The sequence below is a fragment of the Ambystoma mexicanum genome, chromosome 2p (genome assembly GCF_040938575.1).
Source record: "Ambystoma mexicanum isolate Mex_15411 chromosome 2p, UKY_AmexF1_1, whole genome shotgun sequence".
NCBI lineage: Eukaryota > Metazoa > Chordata > Amphibia > Caudata > Ambystomatidae > Ambystoma > Ambystoma mexicanum.
Window position 1 is genome coordinate 1399033540 of NC_090923.1, and position 21350 is coordinate 1399054889.

At 46.5% G+C, this 21350-nt stretch overlaps 1 protein-coding gene across 2 annotated transcripts in view; it reads right to left on the bottom strand.

The window, feature by feature from the left end:
- The window catches only part of SMARCC1 (SWI/SNF related BAF chromatin remodeling complex subunit C1), a 1286593-nt gene that overhangs the window by 1249056 nt on the left and 16187 nt on the right, over nt 1-21350 (bottom strand). The gene's annotated exons all lie outside the window — the stretch shown is intronic.

The following is a 21350-nucleotide window of genomic DNA, read 5'->3' on the forward strand; positions in this document are numbered from 1 at the left end:
CATTTAAAGCATTCAGGGCACGGATTCCTCATTTTACAAGAAAAAACATGGTGGCCAATTATTGAGAAACAGTATTAAGGCCAGACAAATCAGATAAGCCCTTTCCTTGCAAAAACATGATTCGCGGCTGCAGTGTTCGGGAGAGGTAGAGCCCCTTTAACTGTAAATCAAAACAAGAAAATAGAGGTAAAGTGCACAGGACTGCATAGAAAAGCTCATAATCTAATCTGAAAAAGTACTATGTGTGCTCCAAATGTAAGAACTTTATTTCCCATACACAAAAATCGCTCCACTTCTACATTTTCGCATGAAACCTAACTCAAACATAGGAACAAAATACATAAATCAATGCAAAGGTCACCTTGGTAGGACCTTTAAACAAGCTATAAATAGGTATCTGCAATATAACAAAGACATGATTGGAAAAGAAAAAACTCAGTCGCACTCATAACCAACCCTACATCAAGTCCCCCACGCACAACCCAACCAAGAGGTTCTTCCCCAGCCATATTCATCATTAAGGGGGCCCACATGTCCAAGTCAAAGTCCTCCGCATCTTTCAAAAGCTTCAACTTCTCATATCTGGATAAAAATTGTAAGTCATCCAACCAGTCCTCCACCCTCAGCTTTTTTCTAGTTTTCCATACTCCCAAGACCTGCTTAGCCGCTGTCACCAAGGCTTTGTTGATCAAACCCTCAAACAAATCCCACATCTCCCACTTGTCGACAGCAAAATTACCCGAGGAGGCGATTTAGGAAACGTCATAAGGATTTCTAAGCTGGAGTTTTATTGTAAGTGCAAGCTACAACATACAGCTAATGACAAGCTTCACTCGCATAACCAGAAGCTGTTGAATAGACATATATGCAACAGCATAGACATCTTATATCCATCAAACAAAAGCCCAGGAAGAACACTCTCCAAAGCTAGTTATTAAAAATATCTATTTAATACACCATCAAATGTTTCTTTACAACGTCCTACTCAAATTCTACTTCAAATAGGCAAAAACAGCTTTTGCATACAGCTCTTCTGTAAGTAACTGTACCAAATTAAAGCAAGTCCTGCCCCTTTTAAAATCAACGAGTTTTAGACATCCATTTCATTTTTCTCCAATCCATCAATGGTCAGCCGTTCTTAAGTAAGTTCATTTCTCCCTCTCCTTATGTTGCTCGATGACCTGGGTTTCCAGTATACGAATTATGCCGATGACACCCAGGTAATCCTTGAACTTTCAGGAACTTATGCTCAGGATTCCCAGGCCATTAATGCCTTATTTGCCATCATTCATTCATGGATGGTGGTGAATTCTATGGCCGTTAACACAGATAACACTGAGATCCTCATCACTGCCTCCAATCATAATCTCACCTTTCCCATTTCTAATGTCACCATTCCTGTAGCTAAAGTGTCAAAATGCCTGGTGTTAATGCTTGACACCGAGCTCGCCATGAGGCAACAACAAGATCTGTGCCTCTTGTGGCTGAATTTGTGCCTCTTGTGGCTGAATTAACAAACAGTTGGGTTAAATGTGTTCCTTTCTTTCGGTCAAAAACATGTCCATCCTAGCCACTGCACTAGCCTACTCGAGGCTGGATTATTTTAATAGTCTTCTGGCCGGCACTGCTCAGTCCAATCTCGCCACCCTCCAGGTCACATAAAACGGTGCAGTTAGAGCAGTGCTAGGAATTCCCAGATGGCAGTCCATCACTGAAGCCTGACAAAACGTACTGGCTGTCTGTTAAGCACTGTATCTTTAAGATTCTGACACTCACTTTTCAGTGCCAGACCCTTGTAGCACCCGTCTATCTTGCTGAGTGGATTCAATGCTACACTCCTTCACGATCTGTCAGGTCACCCGATTAGGCGAAGCTCTGCCGACCCAGATTTTGTGAAGCCAAATTTGGGAAGACAATGTTTGATGTCCTTGCTCCCGCCACCTGGAATTCTATCCCCCTTGGACTTGAAAACAACCACGTCTCTTGCCGACTTTAAAAAGAAGTTGAAAACTTTTCTCTTTGAGGCTTAGATATTGTACACACTTCTTCCGATGCCTTAGTTTGTCATTTTTGTGCGCCTGAGGCCTTTGGGCCATCTGGCGCGTTAACAAGAATTTAAATAAATAAATGACAGGGAAAGGTTGTGATGTTGGTAGCTTCAGTTTGGAAAAAAATGGTCACGTGTGTGTGTGTGTGTGTGTGTGTGTGTGTGTGTGTGCGTCAAGTTAGTTATGTAATGGATGGTGGATATGATGGAGTTAGAGTGTTATTACTAAACAATGCAAGACATTGGCTCTCCTCAACATCCTCTAGGTGCAACAAATTGGCCAACCGCGTATTTCATCTAAGTGTGATGTGTTTGCTATCATCCTAGGTCTATTGTCTGCTACGCCTAAGCTAGCTTCCCCATCTATGTGCAGTACCTGGCTACCCTGTAAACAATTACAAGTGTGAAGCAATGGCTAACCCGCAACACTCCTCAGGAGCAGTAGAAGAATATTCTTTGCAATTTATCTCAGCACAATACACAGGCTGACCTTCACAGTTCTTATAGATGCAATACACAGACATGTGCAATGCAAAAATGAGGACCAGTTCCAGTGAAAAGAGGAGAGACTACCACCTCTAGAGGGTGTTCTTCAGGAGGTCAACTAGAAGTATGGACTCAGACAAAATCCTGGGTTAGCCCCAGGAGCAGGACTTTACACCCAATGCAGTCCAAGCTAAGTAATCTCAGATCCCCTTTGCCCCCAGTGTCAGTCCCAGGTAACAGTAAAATGCTGGGGGATGCAAGGCTCACCGTTGTAGTTGCAGTGTCAGATCTGGTCACAGGTTCAGGGTCATTTATCCACAGTTGCATTTGGATGCCTCCAGAGATCTTAGCTTGTAGGGGAAAAAACACGACGAGGGGACCCTCACAGAAGTCTTAATGGATGCACTTCTTATAGGGGCAGGAGGCTTTCGGCAACCAGGCGGTTGAACTTTGGTCTTCCTGCAATCATGTCCCCTGGGGGAGGGCCACAGAGTGCCAGAGCCACATGAGAGTATGAAGGATGTGGTAGCAGGTCAAAAGAAGAACAGACACTCAGAGGACATGATATACTCTTGTTTATTAAAATAAATGTAAATGGTCTAACTTTCCCCCATGACTATGGATGGTCCTTGCCTAGATTAACTGAGGTGCTGGTTTGTCAGTCGTGAATGTCCAAAGAAACAAGTCTGCTGTTCAGAACTACCCTAAACTGACCCTACCATGAAGAGTAAACCAACTTAGGTCAGGAGAAGGACTTTCGTTTGGTTACTGCTAGTACCAGTCGCATATACAATTCGCAAATAGTCTCATGACTTCTTGCATTAGTCTCCTGGAATGGGATGTTGAACTTTCCTTCTTCACCCGGACCCCATTTTGTCTCTTACTTGTGTTATACTTTTGGTCACTGTACAACACATTGGTTCTCTGAGTCTCCCCACACCTCCCGTTCACCTTGTTACCTTCGTTCTTGACGGGGGACCACCATCGGAGGGTTTTGGTCCAAGGGTCTCCTTTCTTTTGCGTCCTGCTATGCCACCTCTTCTCCAGCATTGGTGTCTTTGCTCTCACTCTCCTTCTCCTGGTGCTGCTGTGCTTCACTGTACTCAAGGACACCCTCTTCTTCTGCGTGGTTTGTGGTCTCAGTGACGTTATTCGGACCGACAATCCGCCACCGACTCCGGTCTGTGGTCTCGCCACCACCCCTACTTGGGCAAAAGAAAATCTCCCTAACAAAAATGATGCATGTCACCATAAGCACAGTACATATTTGCAGTAATGCTGTACGCAAAGGCTAGGCATGCACAGTGAAAGGTTTGCTATTTACTAATAAAAGTTTCAAACACCTCCATTATTACCAGCAAGGTCCAGTACCATGCAAAAGGCTATATTATTGTTGCTAGCTGCACCTCAGGACATGGGAAATTGTGTTTCTCATGTTAGGCCTACTGGCTGCATTTAATAGACCACACTATTACTCATCATTTGTGTTGGTGGCCCACATACAGAGCTCCAATGGAGAATATAGTACGGATGGCCACTTTTCTTCAACTACTGGCACCCTGTGCGTACAATTCTTTGACCAGCCTTATTGGGTTCCACTTATAAAAATTATGGAGGTCCTTCAAGCTTGGGACAGTTAAAAATATCCCCCGCCCCCATAATGGATCTCTAGGTGAATGGTTTGATAACAGATTATTCTGCTTTTATCAATCCTCCACCATCTCCTTTGTCTCTTGCACCCGGAAACAATATAAAAGCATACATCTTGATCAGGTGTTGCCTAAGAAGGTTGTGATGAGCAGTTCTTTCCCTTCAGTTGTGGGGCACTGCTTCTATGCCTTTATTTAAAAATAAATAAAATGGACTGGCCACCAGGAGGAGCGGATGCAGGCCACCCGAGCGTGTTCCTCCGTTGTCCAGGCCCTGGAAAACAAAGTGTGCCCCCACTTACACCCGCCCCACCCCATGTGGAAAAGTTTGCAGAGGTGGATGGAGGAAACGGGGATGCATCTGGCGCATAAATCGAGAAGATTGGCCGCATAGGAGCCATGCACTGTCGTGCAGACTGCAGCGCAAGAAAGTGAAAGTACAGTTCTGTGTAGCAAGCCTACCCAGGGACGTTTGCTGGTAGGCTGAGTTGTGGAAGGCCGCTGTGAACTGCATCTTCTCCTCGCCACCTCAGAGCGAAGATAGAGCGGTGAAGAGGAGACTTGGAGACTCGTTGCAACCAAGGAAACCGGATCGGATGCCGGAACCTTGCTCTGCGTAACTGTCAGTGATGTGAGGGGGCGCGAGTGAGGATAGAAAGGCAGAGAGGAAACTTCAGAGCCTCACCGAGGCCCAGGACACTGGGCCTGATGCGGACACCCTTTCCCTGCGTGACTGCGAGTGGAGTGATTTGGCACAACGGAGAACAGCAAAGTGGAGAGGAAACTTGGCAGCCTCACAGCGACCTAGGACACCAGGGCGGATATCAGCGGCCTCGCCCTGCACGATTGCTGGTGTAGTGCCTTAGCACCGTGAGTTGTGAAACAACCCTCGGAGGAGTTTTTCTCTCTGGGCAGGGTGCCGGACCAAAGATATACGACGCAAGTGTAACGCTTAACTTGTCGCCACAGGAGCGTAATGATCCAAAAGCCCTGTTGATCCGCTGAACTGGTTCTTTAAGGATTTTTTTCCCCCGTCATGAAAGAGATAACAAGAAGGGAGGTACTGTAATCAATATGAAGGGTAAATTCTACTACGGCTCTCCCCTGCCTTCCACCTGGAAAAAGCTCCCCTTTTATTTCTAAGGCCCACATTCTCCTCACGTGCGTTTTAGGAGCTCTCCATCCCGCAATCACAAAGGGGCGCGCAAATGTTGAGTTTCAGAAGACCAAGATGCTGTTGAACTCTGGTAAGCGTCTTATTATGTGATGAAAGTTTGTCAGGAAAAAAAGGGGGGGGGCAGATGTCTCTGAGAAAATAACTTTCTAAAGTTGGAGAGATCTCTCTTGCCGATTTAAGATTATTTTCTCCTTTTCCAGGTTCACTGAAGAAGTCAGCGTTACCAAGAAAAAAACATGAAAACCTTTTCTTGAGGTACGTTTGCGCGCTTGAGATAGTGAAGCGCACTAAAAAAACGGGGTGCCTTCGGTAACCAGATAAGGTTTTTCTCTTGTGGCAAGTATGCGCACGTATTTTGCGGAAGGTGGGGCGGGGGACGGGGGGAGTGGGAGCGCTGCACTTTAATTCTGCGATGTTCGTTATTTAACTATCAAGTCTTCGGAAGCCGGAAAAATCTCGGAATGTTGCTGCAGCCGAGTACGAAGCCTGATGACTGAACTATGACAGTAGAAAATCTGCTGTTGGAGGACTGCAGCGGCGGAAACTTTGGTCAGGTGTTACTAGTCTGTCATCTGTTGATATTCTGTGAGTTATCAGATTATTAACGTTTCATTTCTTTTATTCTACAGGTTCTTTGAGCTTTGCGCCGGTACGCAGTCAGCAAACCTAATGCGAAGCACACTTTACTGCAGAGGCGGGGCTTACATAGCCATCAATGCCCAATGTATGGTTCTCTATTTTAACTCATCAGTGACCCACAGGGCGGCCATTTTAGGGATAGTGGGATACTATTGAGTTTCTATGGAAGTCTATGGTTAACTTAATACTGTGGACTATGAGAATGCCATGTTTGCCATGGTAAAACCCATCTAGAGCCTGCAGATCTATACAAAGAATCCCGCCTGGCCTGAACTCCTGAATCTAAACCAGAAACCCTGGATATGATCATGACAGCAAGTACCTCATCATAGGTGTAGCCTGGAGGGAGTCAGGAGGGGGCAAACGTGCTCTGGGAGTGCCCTCATTTAGATGACCACCACGGCCTGGGAAACAGGACAGTGCTCCAGCCTTACAAGGCAATACCCATGAGGTGTGGTCCCCAATACACGGTGTGCCCTTGCCTTCCTGAAGTTGGAGTCAAGTGGTTGTGCAGTGGTTTGAAGGGCCAGAGCTGGAAGGTTGCAGGCTGAGAGCTGGAAATCCGTTGTGGCCTGTGGGCGGTCCTCCTGGCACTGCGGCAGGGCCCAGGCTAGCAGGCTGACATTGGGAACGGACTTTGACGACTGGGGTGCCGAATAGAACCCTGGGCCCTGCAAGTGATCCCAAACTCGGCCCATATTAGAAGGGATACTACGGGAGAGTATGGGCCCCCAGTACTGAGGTGTGTGCCCGCCTCCATGAGGACCTGTAACTTGAGGAATGTTACAAAGGTGTGGGGGGGCCCCCCCCAGAGAAAGGGGCATGTGCCCACCTGACTCACGGGACAGTGACCCTTAAGCCCCCCCCCACCCCCACCAGGTGGCAGAGATAGACTTTTCCTGGACGATAGATAGCTTGATTGTCTCCCTTTGAGGGGGATCTAGTCAACGGGTGAGGGTTCATACAAATCATCCCCTCGGGTGAAAAGGACGCATGGGGTAAAGGACCCTGCCAGAGTGTCCCACCCCGGCCTAATGTTACATGCTGCTAGAACAAAGCTGGCCGAATTTGCATACACAAGCAGACCAGATACCACAGATCACTAAGGTGTGGTCCGATGTGGAGGGAAGGGGCAGTTTCCATCTCTGGTCTGGTTAAAAAAAATTTTTAAAAAAAAAACACAAAACACAGACTCACATTTGCTACTATATACGCCCCTAATCAGGGTCAACAGAGGTTCCTGCAGAGAACCCTGGAAAAATAATGAAGGCCCGGGGGCACCTTATACTGGGAGGAGACTAATGTCTGGAGCAATGTCAGTTTATACAGACAGTCCGGGCACCCTGGGGAACATGAGCCCGAGAACCAGGTGGAAAGGGAGCTGGGAACGACAAAGGATCACTAGGGGATGCAGGATATATAGCAGCACGTACATCCACATGACGTTGGGGGTTTGCGGGGGTGGGGGGTGGTCACCTATTCCGCCCCACATGGGACCCTAACAATAGACTACCTATACATCTCCAGAGACCTGTGGGACTCGCGGTGGGGTCAGCAATCCACCCTGTTAGTTGGTTTGACCATGACATGGTGTTGGTTGATATTGAGGAGTGGCCCTTGTCCTAGAGGCTCAAGGTGGAGGTGCAATGAGTCTCTGTGGGAGAACCCATGCTTCAGGGAAGAGATGGAGAAGGCCATCACAGAATTCTTTGCGATTAATGATACTGGGGAGGTCCGAAAGGACAACGGCTGCGATGCGGCGAAGGCTACATGGAATGTAGCAAGAAGGGGCTCGCAAGAAGAGGGAACAAACCCCTCATTGAAAGGGAAATGAGGGGGGAAAAAATAATAAGGTCCCTGGAGAGGCAAGCACACCCTACCACTGAAAGTAGGACCTAATTCAGGAGGCAAGAGGTGTGAGGGCGGAATTGAGACTCAAATAAAGTAAAGATAGTCTGCAACATACAATTTTTGAAACAGAAGTTGTATGAGAAAGGGGACATCCCGACAGCTAGGTTACGGGGACAGCGTGCGGAAAGGTGGGTTGCAGCGGTGGTGGGGGGGGTGGGGGCGCTGAAATCAGGGCAGGGGTCTTGGAGGATTCAGCAGAGGGGATTCAGGAAGCATTTGCAGCGTTTTATGAGGCTCTGTATAGGAGTTAAGGGACATCGACTAATGAGTAGATCGGGAAATATCTGGCAGACTCAGAAACCCTAGAAGCTCCAATCACAGGGAATGAAATTAGGATGGCCATTGGGCAGTGATGTTGGGTAAGGCTCCAGGAGACAACGGGTTCACATCAGGATTTTATAAGCCCTTCCTCCCGGCTCTGCTCCCTTTTCTGACAACATGGTTTAACGATATCCTGACCACACGGAAAGCACCAGACGTTTACACTGGCTCTCATCACGGAAGGAGGGCAGGGACCCCTTGGCTTGTGACTACCATCCGATTTCTCTACTGAACATAGACGCAAAAATGTATGCCAGGCTAATAGCCGCAAGGCTGGAAGGACACTGGCCGAGACTGGTCCATTCGGAACAGTTTGTTAGGGGGCAACAAGGGGCCGATACCATGCAGAAGACGCTACATCTGATTAATGAGGCACAGAGCCAGGAAGGCGACCCCATCTTCTCTCTTCGCATGCCGAGAAGGCCTTTGACAGAGTGGAGTGGGACCATTTAGAGGCAGTACTAATCAAGTACAAGGTATTAAAGCACTCTACTCCTCCCCTAGGGCATGTGTGGCTGTGAGCGGGAGATACTTGTGTGAGTTTAACCTGAAAAGAAGGACAAGACAGGGGTGCCCGCTCTTTCAAGACTCTTTTTTGTACTCTCATTGAAACCGTTTGCCTACATGTTCAGCAAAGACTGTAGAATTTAAGGGATTGGGGTTGGTGAGCAGTTAAGCAGGGTTGTAGGCAGACGATATGCTCCTCCACCTGTTGAACCTATTGACAGCGGTGGGGCGAAAGAAATATGGGCACATGGCAGGCTTTAAAATTAATAAAGGCAAGTCGGTACTGTTTCCCCTAGATAGAAATAAGGACAATGATTTGGGGTGCTTTTCCCCACTGGGAATGGAGGTCAACGAGGGATCCTTGCAGTATCTTGGTATCAATGTCTCAAGAGTTCTTGAGGGTCTGCATGATGCTAACTTTCCTCCCTTGATGACTGCCCTGAAGAAAGATTTGAGAAAATGAAAGGAGTGGACCATATACTGGAAAGGACAGCTGAATGTGCTTAAAATGGTGGTTCTCCCCAAGATCTACCAATTCAGATTCCAGACCTCTATTTCAAGGTGACCAAGGGAACACTTTTACAGCTCCTGTGGCACGGGAAGAAACCCATAGTTTCTAGTGACGTTCCGAGTCATCCTAAGGAAAGCAGGGGTGTTGGGCTCCCAGATATGACATGCATTACTTACCGTATTAGCATTTCTGATTATATCTGCTTAAATTCACATGCTATGCATATAGTCCGACATCTAGTGGTAATCGCAGAGTATTGCATCTTTCTTTCGAAGATCCAAAAGGGACGTCGACATGGGCATAACTAACACTATCCCTAATGTGACGTGTAGTGTACCCAAAATACCTCACGCGTCGAGGTCCCTCTGGGTTTTTTTTCTGCCGTGAGGGAGCCTTATAGTCACCATGACCGAGTACAGAAGAGAGAAGGTGTAAGAGTTCTATGTTCCTTCTAACCCCAAGAGGGGAGGAAGGGTGGGCGCATGTGAATTTAAGCAGATAAAATCATTAGAAATGCTATTACGGTAAGTAATGCATGTCTGCCGATGCTTGTGAATCTGCTTAGAATCACACGCTATGCATAGGCTAGCGAGCAGTACCCAGAGATGATGGTGGGATGTGTGAAAGAACAGTAACAAAGATGTCTTACCACCGCTTGTCCTATAAGTACCAGACGTAGAGCGAGTATCTAGGCAGTAGTGTTGTGTAAAGGTGCGTACAGAACTTCAGGTTGCTGCTTTACAAATGGACTCCAGAGGAACATTTGCAATGAATGCTATGGTAGCCCATGTGCCCCTAGTAGAGTGTGCTCTAGGCGTGAAGGCAGGTAGGTCTCTCTTGGCAAGAGTCTAACAGTGTGATGCAGTTTATGATCCACTTGGAGATTGCCGCTTTAGAAACAGGGTCCCCTTCTAGCTGCCACTAAACAAAACTGGTTTGTTTTCCTTAGTGGCTTTGTCTTTTCCAGATCATAGCGAAATGCTCTCCTCACATCTAGTGTGTGGAGGCTTCTTTCTGCCATGTTAGTGGGGTTCTGGAAAAAGGTGGGTAGTTCTATGGACTGGTTTACATGGAACTTTGATATAAATGTAGGCGCAAATCTTGAGTGCGCAGGACAACCTTATTTTTGTGAATCGTGACAAAGGGGTCCTGAACTGAAAGGACCTGAAGTTCACTAACTCTCCTTATTGAGGTGATCTCCACCAGGAAGGCTGTCTCGTAGGTGAGTGCTTTAAGGCTAGCCTTGTGCATTGGTTCAAATGGAGGCTCCATTAATCTGGTAAGAACAATGTTCAGGTGCCACCTGGGAGCTGAGTTTGAAATTGGGGAATGGATCCTCTTTACCCCCTCCATAAAACGCTTTAATCACTGGAATTTAAAACCACAAAACTTTTGGGCCGTGGTGTACGCTGAAAGCGCAACCAATGAAACCTTTAGGGAATTGAAAGCCAGACCTGAATCGAACAGGTAAATTAGGTACAGGACAACAGTGTGCAATCAACAGGATTGATGCCGTTATTACACCAGATGACAGTGTTAGCATTTGTTGAAGTAGCAGTGGCTGGCATTAGGTTTCTGTGCTTCCCAGAGTATGTCCATACATCTTTGAGGGAGTTGGTGGTGCCCAAATTCTATGACCTCAGGAGCCAAGCTGCTAAATTGAGAGCTTGAGGGCATGGATGTAGTGCTTCTCCCTTGTCTTGACATAGCATTTTGTAAGGGCATGGCATCTTCATGGGACGTGAGAATGACATTGCTATGAGATGGGAGATCCAAGGTTGGGCAGCTCACAGCAGGGCCACCAGAATCACCCTGACTGGCTCTTGGTGTATCTTATGCACTAGTCTGTTGATCAGGGGAATCAGGGGGTGGGGGGGCAGGGGGGAGCGTAGACAAACGTCCCTCACCATGTTACTAGACGGTTCCTCTTGGAGCGGTTCTGAGGGTAACTGGAGGCGTAATCTGGGCATCGTGCTTTCTCCAGAGTTGCGAACCAGTCCATCTCGGGGAAGCCCGAGCCTGCGAACACGTTGAGTACAATGTGCCCGTGTAGTTGCCACTCGTACTTTGCGGGAAGGGGGAAGTCTCTGCTGAGTATGTGCGGCAGAGGATAAGAGTTCACCTGGAACATACGGTGTTTGGGAGCCCATTTCCTTATATTCTGTGACAGTTTGAACATCCCTAGAGAGAGTGCCCCAGTTTGTTCAGGTAATACATGGCTCTAGTACTGTCTGTGAGGACTAGAACTGTCTTCCCTGCAGGTGCGTTAGAAAATCCTTCAGGGCCTTGAACACTGCTAGCAATTTTATGTGATTGGATGCTATCGCTGTAGACCACCCGATGTGTGCCATCTGTTTAAGGTGACCCCCCGCACCCCATCAGAGATGCATCTGTGGTAAGAGTGGCTTCTACTGTGAGGGTGGCGGAGGTTTTTCCCTTGACCACCACTGCAGAGGCTCAACGAGGGCTGCAGAGACAACCACTAGATCGTCCCACTGTCTGCTGATCGGACACCATTGGTGCATGCGCAAGCAAGCGTGTGGAAGTAGGTAAATGCAGGAGGCCATCATTCCTAACAGTCGCATGGCTTTGCGTACAGTCACCTTGTGACTGGCTACATAGTGAGGGATCTGGAACATCATGTTTTGAACCCTCTCATTGGAGGGAAAGACGAGGCAGTCTTTGGTCTGAATTAGAGCCCCCAAAAACGTTTACTTTTTCTCGTTGATTGAGAAGCCTAGGTTGAAGAGGAGACCAACCGTCTTCTGGGTATTTGTTAGGCATGTTCCGTACAAATCCCCAGTTATGAGCCAGTCGTCGATGTAAGGATAGACTGGAATGGACTGCCTGCGCAGTTGAGCAGCTACTACCGCCAGTACCTCATGAACACCCGTGGAGCTGAGGCAATGGCGTAGAGTAGAACCTTGAACTGACAGTCAATGCCCTCTATCATGAACATTAGGTACTTGCTGTATGCTGGCAACATTGAAATATCAAAGTAAGCATCTTTCATATCCAATTTAGCCATGTAATCGCCCTGCACCAGGAATGAGATTACCTCCTGGAATGTGGTCATTCAGAATTTTTGCAGTTTTACATATTTGTTCGCTGGACGCAGGTCTAACACAGGGCGCATGGTGAGATCCTTTTTGGGTACAAGAAGTACACTAATTTACCTTGTGAACGGGGATGACTTCTACAGTGCCCTATTCCAGCAGGATTTGCAGGTGTGTGGGTGATAGGCGTCTGCACTCGATGTGGCCGGTGGAACTCTATGCACTAGCTGTGGGTGGCAGTCTTTAGCAACCACTGGTCTGACGAGATTCCCTTCCCATGCGTGAATGAAGGATGACAAACGTCCCCCGACCGTGGAGACATGGGAAGGGACACGGACTGGTGAGTCACTTTGCTGTGGAGGTCGGGGAGCTTCTTGGAGTAGCGTTCCTGCCTCTACCCTTGCCTCGGCGCTGCCGATACTGGCTGTTGCAAGAGGAGCCTTGCCCGGTGGACCATGGAGTACCACCAGCATCATATTGAACATGGGGAGATCGGGAGAAGGACTGAACTCGAAAGGAATGATGAGAGTTTGTACTTACCAGCTGTTGGAAAAGGCTTGGCCGTAATCTGATTGAGCCATTTCAGCTTCTCAGGCTCTTTTTTCACCGTCTCCAAGGTGTCATCAACCGCCTTACCAAATAGGTTGGACTGCTCTACGGGTTTATCTATCAGGGAAGCCAGAGTCTGCGGTTGGAAGCCTGAGTTTTTTGGTGAGGCAGGTCTCTTGTATAGAGTCCCTTGTGCTAGAGTGTGTCCCGCAGATTCAGCAGCGTCTAATGTGTTCTTGAATATATTATGGGTCACCCGTCTGCCCTCAGTGACTACCGCCAGGAGATGTGATCACGTGGGTTCAGGGAAATCTTGAAGGCCTTCTTGGAGCAGGCCGCATTGCAAGTCTCTGTAACTAGCAAGAAGGGTCGCATTATTTGCGATCCTGGTTGAATAGGCCGCAGATGTGGTCATACGTTTCCTGAGGGCATGAAGTTTATTGCAATCCTTATCCAGGGGAGCCTCTGCCGTGGACAGTGGCAACCCTGCCCTCTTTCTGGTGGTTGTAACAGCCAGCGGGTCCAATGTGGCAGGACCTCGAATATACATTGGGTCAAATGGAGAGGGGCGAAGCAACTTCTCAACCCGAGGGTTGACTGCCCTTGTGAGGGAAGGAGCCAAAGGAGGAGCTAGGCGTTTGAGTTAAGTGGAATAGCCTGACTAGTGGGAGGTTTTTCTTTGAGAATGTCCTCAACGAAGTCAGAGTCCTGGACAGCCTCCTGTGTAGCGATCTGAAAATGATCTGCAGCTCTGGCTCTTTAGGATGGCATTAAATGACACTTAGTCCTCTATTGGCGATGACTGCCTCCACTGAGGTGAAGAAGGCGGGTCTAGGCAAATAATGTCTGGGTCTGGGGTAAGAGGTGGGCGAGAGCCAAGGCCGCTGATCTTGATTCCAGTCTGGGTCCTGGTCAGCTGTGTCCTTATCAAAAGGATTGTCCTCTTATGTATTTTCTTGTTCTGAATAATGAAAGTCCTCCTCTTGATGGATTTGTGAAGGAATAGGAAGCTTCTGCAGCGTTGGTGGAATGGGGCACAAGTCTTCCTCCCTAGGTCTCTTGGGAGTTATGCATTTATCTGAGAATTCTATGAATTGGGCCATCTTGTCCATATAATTCTCAAATCTCTGCCTAGTCCACAGGGATGAAGCAGAGGGGTCTGGAAGAAGAAAAGGCTGTTCAGAAAGATTTACCCGATAAAGCCCTAGAGAGAGACTGGGGGGCTTTAGAGTACTCCTCTCGATGGGAGGGTGTACCCCTGTGCTCTTCCGCTGCTGAAATAATAGCCACAAGACTCTTGTGTATTTTCGACGGTTGAATGTTGGGTTTAGACGCGCCTGCAGGCTAGTGCGCCTTTGGACGACGTGTCGATAACCATGTGCTTTTTTTTGGAAACGCCCTTGTGAGGAAAGCCTAGTCGCATGCCGAGAAGACGGTTGCGCGGAGGGCACCAGACTGAGTTTCGGGAGGCACCAAAGTTTTCAGCGGGTATGTTGGCATTTGGCGCTTCTTCGAAGTGTCTGCCAAGGAAGCCTTAGGTGTGTTTTGACTTAGGTGGTGGTGCGCGTGTGCCCTTGTCGCCAAGGTGTGAACTCCGCATAACAGAACTGGTGGTCTGTCTGTCGGGGCCTGGGACAGGCATTTGGGAACCTGAGGGTTCCCCCGAAAGGTCCATGGCTTCCAGGTCAGAGACATGGCTGCCGATGGAATACTAGTCATCCGAAGCGACAGCGCCAACGGGGGAATGACTCTCGCCTTGCAACGCGTAGGCCACCCGCCGCTTTGTCCGCCTGTCCTTTAACATCTTGGGACAAAAGAGCTTGCAGGACTTCCAAGAACGCTTGTCGTGGCCACGAGGTAGACACATATTGCAACATCGATGGGTGTCCTTCCACAGGAATTTGCTGTTAAACGATGGACAAAATTTAAAGGGAGTCCTCTCCATAGTAGAGGGAGACAGCAGCAAGACCAAAGAAGGAAAGAGAAGGGGAAAAGAAATGCATTCTTGAAAAAGAATAACCCTGTGCCCCACTCTTACCTACTGTAAGGGACTGGCCGGAGGGCCCAGGCCACGCAGTCAACAGACGATCAATACACCAGTCGCTGAGCAGTAGTGGATGTCTTTGGCGTCCAAGTCCACGAAGTAGTCGAAGAGAAGAAGCGAAGACTAGACAACATTCGGTCTTGGACTAAGAAGTATTTAATGAGCAATATCAACTCTTGCGAGGTCTGCATATGGCAATCAACTAGTTGGGCCTCGATGTGTGAGGGGTTTTGGGTACACTACACGTCACGTTAGGAATAGTGTTAGTGTCACGGCCATGTCGACGTCCCCCTTCAATCTTCGAAAGAAAGATGCAATACTCTGCGATTACCACTAGATGTCGGACTATATGCACATAATGTGATTCTAAGCAGATTCACAAGCATCAGAAACATCTATACTACAAGGCCACTCAGCTAAGGGTTATGGTTCCACATCTTAGAGGGCAGAGGGACCTACAATGCATGGGACTGGACAATCATTGCCTACAACCTGCTACAGTGGGAAGAGTGGTTCTGGGTGCCCAGGGCAAAGTTACAACGTAGGATACATGAGCACCCAATCCTGGGCATTTTATCTGGCAACAGGGGAAGGGGATGTGCGGGGTAACATCTTGGCCCTCACCTTTGGGGCATCTCTGGGTACCAGGAGTCGGGATGTATTCCTGGATCCTGCTAGGTTCCGGGCATGGTATGAGGCAGGCCTGGAAAGGATTGGACAAATGTGGAAAGGTGGGAGATATCACGATATTGGAACTGGAAGAGGCCCTTGAGATTGAAACATTCTCTGTCTTCCTGTACATACAGTGGAAAGGGGTCCTGACCAGAGAAGCATGAAGCGTAAGATACAGAGGGTGCTCACATCCTTCGAGAAACTCCTGGATACAGTAACAGAGTCTAGGGGAGTGATCGGGCGCTGTACAGGGCCTTGGTGGACACAAGGAGGGAGACGCTGGATAGGTTGAGGATGAAATGGGAAAGGGACATGGGGTTGGAAAGGGACATGGGTTGGATTTGGAAAAGCAAACATGGTTGAGGATGTGTCGTGGGGTCTTCAAGACCTCAGTTTCCAGTCAATATAAACTGCACACTGTCAAACTATTGCGCAGATGGCAATATGACCCGGTTAAACTCAAGAATGTATCAGAATGTGAGCCCATTGTGTTGGCATGAATGTAGGTCGAGAGCACATTATTGGCATATGTGGTGGGAATGCTCTGAGGTCCGGACCTACTGGGACGAATTCTTGAGTTGGATCAGGGACCTCTATGTTGGTTCAGTTCAGGTTGGAGGAACATGAGGGAGAATACATTAGGCTCCCGAGAATGGTGCATGGCCTTCTCTTGGCGGGAAGGGCGTGCCTGGGGACAGGGAAGAGGGAGTGGATTAATTTAGCCCAGAACATATATGTGATGGAATGCATAACAGCGGCACTTCATGGGGTCCCTGGATTGATTGAAAAAAATGGGTCAGACTTCTGCTCGGAATACATTCAGCAGGTTTGAAGAAACACTGATGGGGAATGGGGTTGGTGTGGAGGACGACACCCTGAGCAATGAAAATGGGAGAAACTATACTCGAACTGGAACTGCAATGCGATTAACTGCATAAGGAAAATTGAAAGAGATAGGATCTGTGACAGGAAGGGGGGAACGAGCGGGAAAGCTTTGTAGGTAGAATACACTAATGTTGCCGAAGTGTTACTTTTGAGACTTACCACCTTATTCATTAGTTTTGCACTGTGGCTGTGTAGCCCTGTTTTTGTTAGGTTTACTAAAATCTCAGAGAAGGCCCCCCCAATCGGGTGGATGCAGGAAGGCTGGTTCAATTCAAAGTGGTTTGGCCTATAAGGAGTGTTAACTAACAATATCAGTTTAAGAGCCACAGGTAAAATCTGTCTTTGGTTTAAGATGGACTGTGCCTGGAATAGCATGTGAGTTAGTACACACCAAAACAAAAAAACAAAAACAGGTACCCTCTGATTGCACTATGCTGTTGAATTACTAGCATCCCGAGACCTCCATGGGGTATGTGTGACTTAAATGTCACTGTTTCAGAGTTGCAACATCCCCAGATAAAACCTTGTTGGAGCCAACAATATTTTTCCTGGTACTCAGCCAAATATTATAGGACTGGTATAATTATATAAACATACTCAGTCCTAGGATGTGGAGAAAGTGCCGAATAGTGAAAGACAAAAATAAATAAAAAATAGTAGTTTCCCATACTACGTTCTGTCCTTTCAATATGATTAGATACCAATGTAACTAAAGGGTTGTTCGTATTAGTTCACCCACAATTTATTTTGGCATGGTTCTTCTACGGCCCGGCCACATTTGAATTAGTTAATAGAAACCATATGTCAAAATCATATCCTCCTCTCACACACTGGAACAAAATGGATTTAGTATGGAGTTTTGAGTAGAGACAGCAGATTACGAAGGATCTCAAACAGTGCAGACTACACAGCCAGCTGTCCAAGGAAACTTGCACAAGCCCTTGAGGGACTTGAATTCACATCGGATGTGGCGTCCGAGTGCCCATCAGTGAATTAATTTCTGTAAAACATGCAGGAAAAGTCCCAGGCATCAGAGGACAGAAGCTGCTCGGAATGTGCAGAACAGTAATTGGGTTTAGCGACTGGTGGTGAGTGTGCGTTTGTTGAGCGTGGTCACAAAAAATCTGGTTCGCTTGAAAGGACAGCACCATAAGAATATTTCCTTGGTCCCAACACAGGACTTGCCCAGTCATTAGGGTGGCACAAATAGCAGGACAATACAATGAAAAACTAAAGCAGCCCCCCTCTCCCCAAAAGGGAGGTATATGGGTAAACACTAGAATTTAAAAAAAAATACACCTTTACCTTTGCAGACATCTTTTACTGCAGCATCGCAATCTCCATCCACTTTTTTACCTTCGACACTCGATTCGATCACTTAACCAAAGTGTAAAGGTGTTCATATTTTACCCTTTTTGTGCATTAGATTTGCCATATAATACGTTTTTGTTCTCGATGGACAGTGATGACTATTTTTTTGATACAAAGCACTTTCCTAAGTGAGAATAGCATTTCAGCATGGAGGTAACACTCCATACAGTAACCAAGAATCATGTGCAGAGTAGAGTACTGTGACTCTTTTGCTTCTCCCAAATGGGTCGCCAAACTGTTTTTCCTTCCCACCCCATCTTGAGGTCTCGCTAGTGATGCGTTTCTGTGATTAAGTCTTGAGGGTAGTCTACACAGCTCAGTCAGGGTACCTTGCTTGGCTCCTAGTGTAGCTCACCAGCGGGTTCATGTTATTTTATAAAGCTACATACTGCGGCAGCTATTTTATGTTCAGGGAAGAAAGTTAAAACTCCAGTGAGCATATTCAAACAAGGTTTTGTGTTCTCTGTAAACATCTAGGCCAAAACAACAATGACAATAGATCAGACTTGCCATATAAATGTGAGATGAAATATAAAATGCAATCAGTGTGCTCGCAAGCCAAACTAGTACACCGCAAATATTCTGATCTGCCCTTGATGAAAGCAAAAAGTCAACCCTACAATAACGTATGGTGATCATGCTAAACTCCCTGAAAACCATCCAGACTGGGTCTACTTCGAGGAGTCTTCTGGAAGAACATATTACCCATACCAAAAAGCTTTCCCATCTTAATAGTTTGCCAGGAATTAGGACTCGTATCGCTTAAGGCTGTTGTCATAGATCAAGCACAAGATACCTAAAAGGTAAGTAACACTACAAACTATTCTTGAGTCACATTTGACATTCAACTACTTTTTCCATAAACAGCAGAGATTTCACTCAAATCATTATTTGTTGAAAATATGACATATGCTACTCAGAAACGCATTGGACATAGAAGCACCCTCCTTGTAGTCCACAGAAATCAGCCAACGAAATACCGAGCAACCATCTACAAACATTTCACGGTTGACAAAGGACTCGAAATCTTGTATAGTCTGGGGCACAGAACTCGGTTGAAAGCAAGCTTTTTTTATTTGTAATGTCTAAAAACTGTTCGTACAATCAGAGCAAAGGGGTGGCCATGGAAGCTACCATTCCTACCAACACAGCAAACCTATACGCAATAATTTAAGAAACATGCATGCAGTGTTTTTTTCTGTATTATGGCGTCTGAACATGGACAACAATTTAGGTTGACGTGCATTCTTTCCTAAGAACCCCATTTAAGATTCAGAAGTCAAATGGGCAAAGAGATTTATTTCTTGCTACAACAATCCTTTCTGATGAGACAGCTCAAGTACAACCATTCACGAATCCCAATGCTAGGAATTATCTGTTGAGATAGAACAGCAACCATCCCCGCTGATTAGGAGATAATTTACCATATGGTCAAAGTATGACCGTACATAGGAACAGCAAAATAAAAGCTACGTCTTTATCAAGAAGACTGTATCCTCACCAAATAACGTAGGACTATGTTTTACCGATCCAAATTACTGATGAAAAAAAATAAAAGAAACGTGAAACATCTTTAAATAGTAAACCATAGGCATGCTCTAAGGGAGAGCCTCAAGCACTCCAGCACCAAAACGTCGAGCAACATCCACACTCATTTTGTAATGCAGAACAAATGTTGAAGGGGAAGCCCATGTGGTCACTCTGCAAAGCTCATCAATTGCGAACCCTTTTACCTCAACCCACAAGGATGCCAAACCTCGTAGACCACCCCTGTTCCCCTGGACGGAGGAGAACCTGCTGATCAGAGGCCAACATATGTATTCCATTAATTAATTTACTGAGAGCAGATTAAGAAGTCTTGGATCCCTTGTGAGTAGGACCAAACCGGACCAATAGAGTTTGATTTACAGAAAAGGGCTGTGCATGAGAAAGAGAAAAGGTACCCTGGTCACCTCTGCAAGAAGCATCACCCTCCAACTGTCAGGTCTGGGTCCATTTAGTTTGGGTCAGATTTAGTTTTATGTATGTTCTGCCTTTTAGGGGGAATGTTCATCCTAGTTTGAAAACAATTCCGTAAATTATTTAGCCTTAACCTAATCTTTCATATTACAGAAAGTTTCCCAATGCATCATGTCAGTGTCGAGGCTGAACACCGATTGGTGGAAAGGTGCTCTTCAAGATTCTACAGGCATTCTAATTGCCTTTCATTGCCCCAATTCAGTCAGGAAGGTTCTTCTTAGGTTAAAATCCAGGTTAGGCCCTTTTTAGAAGATTTTCCATTTGAATAATCCAGCAAAATCTCATGAAGAATATCAGCACAACGTAGGAAAGCAATCCAGACATATTGGTGGGAGCACAGCCTACCTTTGGATATACAAAGTTTGTTCTGAGAGTTTTGAAAAGTGATTTAGTTATTAAGTTAGGTATTTAGTTAATACTTGCAATTGAATTATGGTATCGCATAGGAGCGCTTCAAGCAGCTTTAGAATTCATCAAAAACTCTTAAGCCAAAATTGTGAAGGGAATGATTGTGCGTGCCAAAAAAGGAACAACTTTTAACATCATAACCAGCAGTCCGTCTACGGAGGACTTGGATCGTTTTCACTTCTTGAACAGTTAAAGACTCTCTAACCCTTCATTTTCATAGAATTGCAAAGGGGAGCGTTAGCTACAAGCGTAGTACCGACGGTTACTCTATACTGAGCATGCGTGTGGCTAAGGACACTGCTTTCGAACACGCTGCGTTTGTGCAAAGTAGCAGCGACTGTGTCTAGTGTTCATATAGTGACAACTCCTGTGTTAGAGCAGTGTTTCCGATCGGGCATGCGTGATAAATAATAGCATCTGTAGTACTCCGACCAGTTATCAAAAGGAGGCTTGAAAAGCAGGAGCTCTAAAAAGAAATCCAGGTTGAGGGTCATTCAAAAAACGAACTGCACCAAAATATCAGAAAGAAAAAAGGAACTTTGTTCTGCCATCTAAAGGTCAACCGCAGGAATTTGACTGCAGTAAAGACCAGTCCAATTTACGAGGAGCCTAGACATAGCTGCAATCAACTGATATTTTTCCTCTCTGCTCTTTTGAAGAGGATAAACAGGTACAGCTCACATTCTACGATGAAGGGGCAAAGTAGCTGAAGGGATAATGTGCATGAGTAGGTGTAATTGTGTGTTCATTTCCTCTGCAGATGTCCATTTCATGAGAAGAAGGGAATCTGGTTATTTGCTCCACTTCCCCATTCCCCTGAGGATGTTTGAATTTCAGCTGTGAATATTTCATCTGTTGACCAGACATCTAGAGGGGTTTGTAGGGTTAAACAGCTCCTGCGGACAGAATCATCAGGACCGGACAGAAACAAAGTGGCATAATCAGCTCCTGCAGAAATCTACAATATTTTAGCTAGGAAAAAACAAAATAACAGGTTACTGGAAGTTTAGGATTCACTGGTCCAACCCAGCCCTCCAGGATTCCCTTGTGGGTGAACAGCCTCAGGGACCGCAGTACAAGTATGTAGACAGCCCTCCA